At 39.8% G+C, this 6,736-nt stretch overlaps 1 pseudogene; it reads left to right on the top strand.

The window, feature by feature from the left end:
* Positions 1-495: 495 nt before the first annotated feature.
* On the top strand, positions 496-4,017 carry LOC102986267 (small nuclear ribonucleoprotein Sm D3-like; annotated as a pseudogene).
* Positions 4,018-6,736: the final 2,719 nt, after the last annotated feature.

Raw genomic sequence — 6,736 nt, 5'->3', positions numbered from 1 at the left:
TATAATGTGTATATATATATATATTCTTTTTCAGATTCTTTTCCATTGTAGGTTTTTACAAGATATTGAATGTAGTTCCCTGTGATATACAGTAGGTCCTTGCTGTTTATTTTACATATAGTAGTGTGTATCTGTTCATCCCATATTCCCGATTCATCCCCCCATTTCCCCTTTGGTAACCATAAGTTTGTTTTCTATGTCTGTGAGTGTTTCTATTTGTAATTAAGTTCATTTGTATCATTTTTTTTAGATTCCACATATAAGTGATATCATATGGTATTTGTCTGACTTACTTCACTTAGTATAATAATCTCTAGGTTCATTCATGTTGCTGCAAATGGCATTATTTCTTTTTTATGGCTGAGTAATATGTGTGTATACACACACACACACACACATATATGTGTATATAGACACCACATCTTTTTTATCCATTCATCTGTCAACGGACATTTAGGTTGCTTTCATGTTTTGGCTATTATAAATAGCACTGCTATGAACATTGGGGTGCATGTATCTTTCTGAACTAGAGTTTACCCTGGATATATGTCTCAGGCACCATCTTGCTTGGTGTACTGTAAGCAACCTTAGCTACAGTTGATCACTTGAAGCACTTTCTTCACTAGTCCCTGGGGTACCACTCCCTCTGGGTTCTCCCCACTTCACCAGCAGTTCCTCCTCAATCTTTTTTTTTTTTTTTTTTTTGGTATGGTTCCTTCTCCTCCTCATGACCTCAAAATCTTTGAGTGCCACAGGGCTCCGTTCTCAGTTTACACAAACTTAGGGGTGGGAAAGAGGGATTCATCTAATCCCATGATTTTAAATACCATTCATATACTGATAACTCCCCAGTTTCTATATCCATTTTGGCCCACTCTCCTGAAAGCCAGACTCATATAGCCAATTGCTTCCCTAACAACTCTGCTTGGGTGTCTAACTGATGTCTCTAATTTATCACATTCCAAACCAAACTTCTTATTTTCCCCTGAAATCTGCTATTGTGAAGTTTCTCCTATTTCAATAAATGACAATTACATGCTATAATTTTCTCTTCTCTAAAACCTTGAGATCATCTTTGACACATCATTTGTTATCACATCCTACCTCCAATTCAATGGCAAATGCTATCGACTCTACTTTCAAAAATATATCCAATCTAACAACCACTTCTCACCATTCTATTGACACCCTAAGTTTAGTCCAGCTCACCATCCTCTCTCATGTGGGTTAACAGCCTCCTAACTGTCTCCTTCCTTCCTCCTCCACTCAACTATAGTTTATTTTACACAAGATCCAGAGTGATCCTTTTAAAACAGTCATATCATATCTCTCTTCTACTCAGTATCTTCCAATAGCTTCCTATCTCACTCAAAGCAAAAGGCAAAGTACTATTAAGGGCCCAAGACCCTACACAATCTGTCTCCAGCAGATTAAGGGGGAAGCTTAGTTTCTACCAATTTCCTTATTCACCGCTGGGTATGATGATCTGACTTCAGTCATCATCTCCTTGCTATTCCCCAAACATGATGAAATATGCACCCACCTCAGGACCTTTGTAGATGCTGTTCTCTCCACTTGGACCATTTTTCTCCTGTGTATCCACATGAATTCCTACCTCCACCCCACCACCCAGATATCTAAGTGGATCATTCAGAGAAGAGACCTCAGACATCTGAACCTGACCACACTATATAAAAGGGAGCACCCTCCTTCACCTCCTTATACCCTCTTTAACTGGATTTACTTTTTTACGGCACTTATCAATCTTGATGTATTATATATTCCTTTATTTACTTATTGTCTATTCCCATAAAAACAAGCTATGGCATTAGGAGCTTTGTCTCTGTTTACTGTTATATTTATTATACTGGCACTGAGTACAGTGCCCAGCAGGTGGCAGATTCTCAGTAATTATTTGTTGAATAAGTGAATGAATGAAGTGAAATTGACAGGCCATGAGCCACATTCACTGTAACCTACACCACCTGGCTGTGAACCCATCCTCTGGAGCCTCAGAGATGGTCTCATCCCTAGAGAGCTATCCTGTCCCCTCCTCTCAGGTCTTTGCTATTTCACAGTAAACATCTCTGGTTCTTTCCACAGTTCTTTAAAAAAGATGGTGGCTCTGACAGCACCTCAGTATCTTCACACTCCAGGTTGCAGTTTGTCTGGATTTAGGGATCTGGACACTTAAAATAAGTTAGTTGTTTTCTGACTACTTTCTCATCCACCTTGGGCTTCAGTTCCACTCTAGCGATGTTGGTTCTACCTGCTCATGCCTGAAGACGAGTCTCCTTGTTCTGCTTAAAGATTGGATGAATTAGGGATGTGAATGATGTAAGTGTCCTTTGATTAGAAGGAGGCAGCTAATAAAGCAAACCTGTAGAAACAGTTTATCACCCATGAAGCACTGTATAGCCTATGCACATGATGGATGCAAAAGTATTTCCTAAAAACCCTATTTAAAACTTAATGTGGATGATAGTCAGTGGCAGAAGAGAGCACATTCAAATGGAGAAGAGTTTAATGAAGGGGTTATTTAAGAAGGCATGGAAAGGATGAAGGAAAGCCAGCCAGAGGTGCTGAAGCAATCAGGGGCAAGCCCAAGCTGGGAAGTGTAACCAGCCTGGCCTAAGAGTCAAGGGGAAAGGCCATTCCTACTCTTGGGGAGAGCAGCTAGCTTTAGGAGAGGCTGCCTGAGGTGAAGCAGGGAGAGTCAGGGGAATGAACATGCCACCTAACTCACTGCTGCCCTCCCATCTATGGCTAGTGCTATCCTTTTCAGTTCCCAAGTAGACACAGGTAGCCAGGAGCCATTGATGTAGCCCACAGAGGCCAGCCTCCAGGGGTCCAGAGAAGGCTGCAGAGGGATGGAGGGGGGATCTGAAGGAACCAATGGGGAAGATCCAGCAGGGTTTGCTTTGTAATAAACAGCTCTTGAAAAGTGAGGGCTTTCCCAAATACTTTTCTGTTGTGTGTGAAATATTTAATGATATGTATATATCAATTGTTTTAATGTTGAAGGTTTTCTTTTTTTCATTTTTGGTGGTGGTGGTGGTGGGATAATAGATTTTCCCTTTTGTTTTGCTTTTCTCTATTAAAATTTTATACATACAGTTCTTTAAAAAGTATTATGGGACTGTATGATTCCATTTGGATGAAGTTAGGAACTGGCTAACCCAGTGTATGGAGATAGAAGTTAGAATAGTGGTTACCTCTGGGGAGGCGGTGGGTATTGACTGAGAAGGGGAACAAGAGAACATTTCTAGGAAACGTGGATCTTGAACTCTATCTTATATAGGCATCTATTTAGGTAAAAATTCATTGAGCTGTACACTTAAGTTTTATTTTTTTATTGAATATAGTTGATTTATAATATCATATTAGTTTCAAGTGTACAACACAGTGATTCAATATTTTTATAGATTATACTCCATTTAAAGTTAGTGCAAAATAATGTCTAGGCAGGACCCGCCATTCACTCACCTCACGCCCTCACAGTCGCAAGAGTCACCTCCGCACCAGAAAGGAAGAGGAGACCAGAGCCGAACTCTCTTCCTGCTGAAATGTCTATTGGCATGCGATTAAAGTCCTACATGAGGCTGAGGGTCACATCGTGACCTGGGAGATGATCACTGGTGAGGTGTACCGAGGAAAGCTCATTGAAACTGAGGACAACATGAACTGCCAGATGGCCAACATCACAGTCACATACAGAGATGGCCGAGTGGCACAGCTGGAGCAGGGGTACATCCATGGCAGCAAGATCCGTTTTCTGATTTTGCCTGACATGCTGAAAAACACACCCATGTTAAAGAGCATGAAAAATAAACCCAAGGCTCAGGGCTGGTCGGGGAAATGCTGCTATTCTGAAGGCCCAAGAGGCCGCAAGAGGGAGAGGACGTGGAAACATCTTCCAGAAGCGAAGATAAATTTATCTGTTGGACAGAACTTTGCCCTTATTTTTTTCTTTTAGGTTATCTGGGTCAGGGGGTGCATGCATAGGTATATGTCCTAGGTTATCTTTTGACATCTTTTTCTTTAGATCTGGGTAAATGTTAAACTAAATAAATATGGTGGTTTTTTTCTTCTTGAGAATAAAAAAAAAGATTATATTTCCCTGTCCTGTACAATATATCCTTGTTGCTTATTTATTTTATACATAGTAGTTTGCATCTCTTAATTCCCGCCCCTATCTTGTCCCTCCCCCTTCCCTCTCCCCACTGGTAACCACTAGTTTGTTTTCTGTAACTGTGAGTCTGTTTCTGTCTTGTTATATTTGTTTGTCTTATTTTTTAGATTCCACATATAAGTGATAACAGACACTATTTGTCTTTCTCTGTCTGACTTATTTCACTAAGCTCAATACCCTCTAGGTCCATTCATATTGTTGCAAATGGCAGAATTTCATTTTTTTAATGGCTGAGTAACATTCCATTGTGTGTGTGTGGCGGGGGGTCTTTATCCATTCATCTGTTGAGGACACTTAAGTTGCTTCCGTATCTTAGCTCTTATAAATAATGCTGCTGTGGACACTGGGGTGCACATATCTTTTCAAATTAGTGTTTTCATTTTATTTGGATATATATATATATACCCAGGAGTGGAATTGCTGGATCACATGGTGGTTCTATTTTTTGCTGTTTGAGCAACCTCCATACTATTTTCCATAGTGGCAAGATTTATGCATTTTATTGTATGTAAATTATACCTCAATAAAAAAATAAAAGAAAAATAGTATGGTTATATCCTTGGAAGTGCAAAGTTGATATGCAATATTTTCACTTGTTTGTACAATCCACATGAGCATTTGTATGCCAGATCTGCATTGTCTCATCTTCTCTCTCTACCCTTGTAATCTGCACTCAGTTTTTCAAGGGGCAAAGATAAGGGAGGGGTGTAGACTAGTCTCAGAGAAATCTATAGACAATTACCCTCAGTTGAAAATAAACATAATAAAACTATAGAAGTCTAATTTTTGCAACTTGAGAGGGTTTTTTCCACAGCTATTCACATCTAATCACTCTCACCTAATAAATGAATAGAATAGCTAATGTGATTAGACTAATTCACTATTCATCATGAATATTAAATGAACAGAATATTTTGCATTTCAGCAGTCACATATCTTGAGTATTTACCTGATATTACAATCAGACATGTGTTAGATTTTCTCTCTGCTTCTGGGCCATAACTCATGGATAATTATAGTGTTTAATTAGCCCCACACAGCACTTGGCTCTTGGGTGTGGATGGAAATTACAGGATGTAGAAGGAACAAATCAAAGTCTGTAAGGGAAAGTAGCCCTTTGCTATAGCCCCTGGAAGCACAGTAGGGACCATGGGCAGTGCAGGGTGAATCATATTATTCCACTTGAATAGAAAAGACGTTGCTTTCAAAAAGATTTTTAAAGTACATTAAAAAAAAATACAATGAATGAGCATGAAATGGAAAAGAGGTAGAGAGTTTAATGCACTCTTTATAAAGAGGCCTTTTTCCCCCTGATCATTCTTGACCGCCTCTTGCGTTCGATGAAATCATAGAATCATCAGTTGGTTGGGAGCTCTCTCCTAGCAACCCAGACAGGTAACTGCAGTGTCAGTCCAGCGAGCTGACTGCCAGAGGTTCAGATGACTGTTGCTCAGTCCTTGAGGCCTGGAAGTGCAATAAAGCAGTCTATATGGGGATATATGTATATGTATAGCTGATTCACTTTGTTATACAGCAGAAACTAACACACCATTGTAAAGCAATTATACTCCAATAAAGATGTTAAAAAAAAATGACTGTAAGCAAAGTCAAAAGACAAAGGACAGACTGGTAGTAAATACCTGAGACATATACCAAAGCTAATATCCCCAATCTATTTTTTTAACTTTTTAAATTGAGGGAAAATTATAAGTAAAATGGGCAAAAGACATGAACAGACAATTCATAAAATGATTTTAAAATGGACTTTCAATAAATGAAAACATGTTTAACTTCACTCATAATAAGTGATCTGCTAGCTAAATGCCTAATTTCTCAAAGACATGCAATGATTCGAACCAATCCAATCTCATCCCACAAACATATAATGAACATCTTCGCTGGTAAGACACGCTGCTAAGTCCTATGGAGGAGAGATAAGTAATATAAGTAATACAATATCATACCCTCTAAGCTTGGGAAGTGTGGAAGGAGAAAGGGGAGGTTCAAGAAACTGGCTTCTCAGAGGACAAATGAAGAGTGGTTCAAATAGGAGGGCAGAATCGTGTCCTGCAAAGAAAAAGAAAAAATTTTGATGTGTACAGCATGCTACACAAATGGAGTACGAAGCTAAATATGATAGAGAATTCTAAGATGGTCCCCAGGATTTCCCATGATCCTTGTACGCATGCCCTGCATCAGCACTGGGACTGAGACTATGATGGACTTTACTCCAGTGACTAGGTTATGCTACATGGCACCGTGGATGACCTGACCTAATCACATTGGTCCTTTAAAAGCAAAGAGCTTTCTCCAGCTGGTTGTACAAGAGGAGGTCAGAAAGACAGACTCCAGCTGCTCTGGAGGGAAGCAAACACTGTGTTGTGAATGGACAGTGGGGGCAGATGACAAGGAACTGCCAGGGAAAGCAGTTCTGGGCTGACAGGTAGCAGGAAAAGGGGCATCTCCGTCCAATGGCCTCAAGGACACGGATTCTTCCAACAACCAGTGATCTTGGAAGAGGACCCAGATGAGAACTGAAGCCCT

The sequence above is a fragment of the Physeter macrocephalus genome, chromosome 16 (assembly GCF_002837175.3).
Source record: "Physeter macrocephalus isolate SW-GA chromosome 16, ASM283717v5, whole genome shotgun sequence".
Classification (NCBI taxonomy): Eukaryota; Metazoa; Chordata; class Mammalia; order Artiodactyla; family Physeteridae; genus Physeter; species Physeter macrocephalus.
This window is presented reverse-complemented; position numbering and strand designations above follow the sequence as displayed.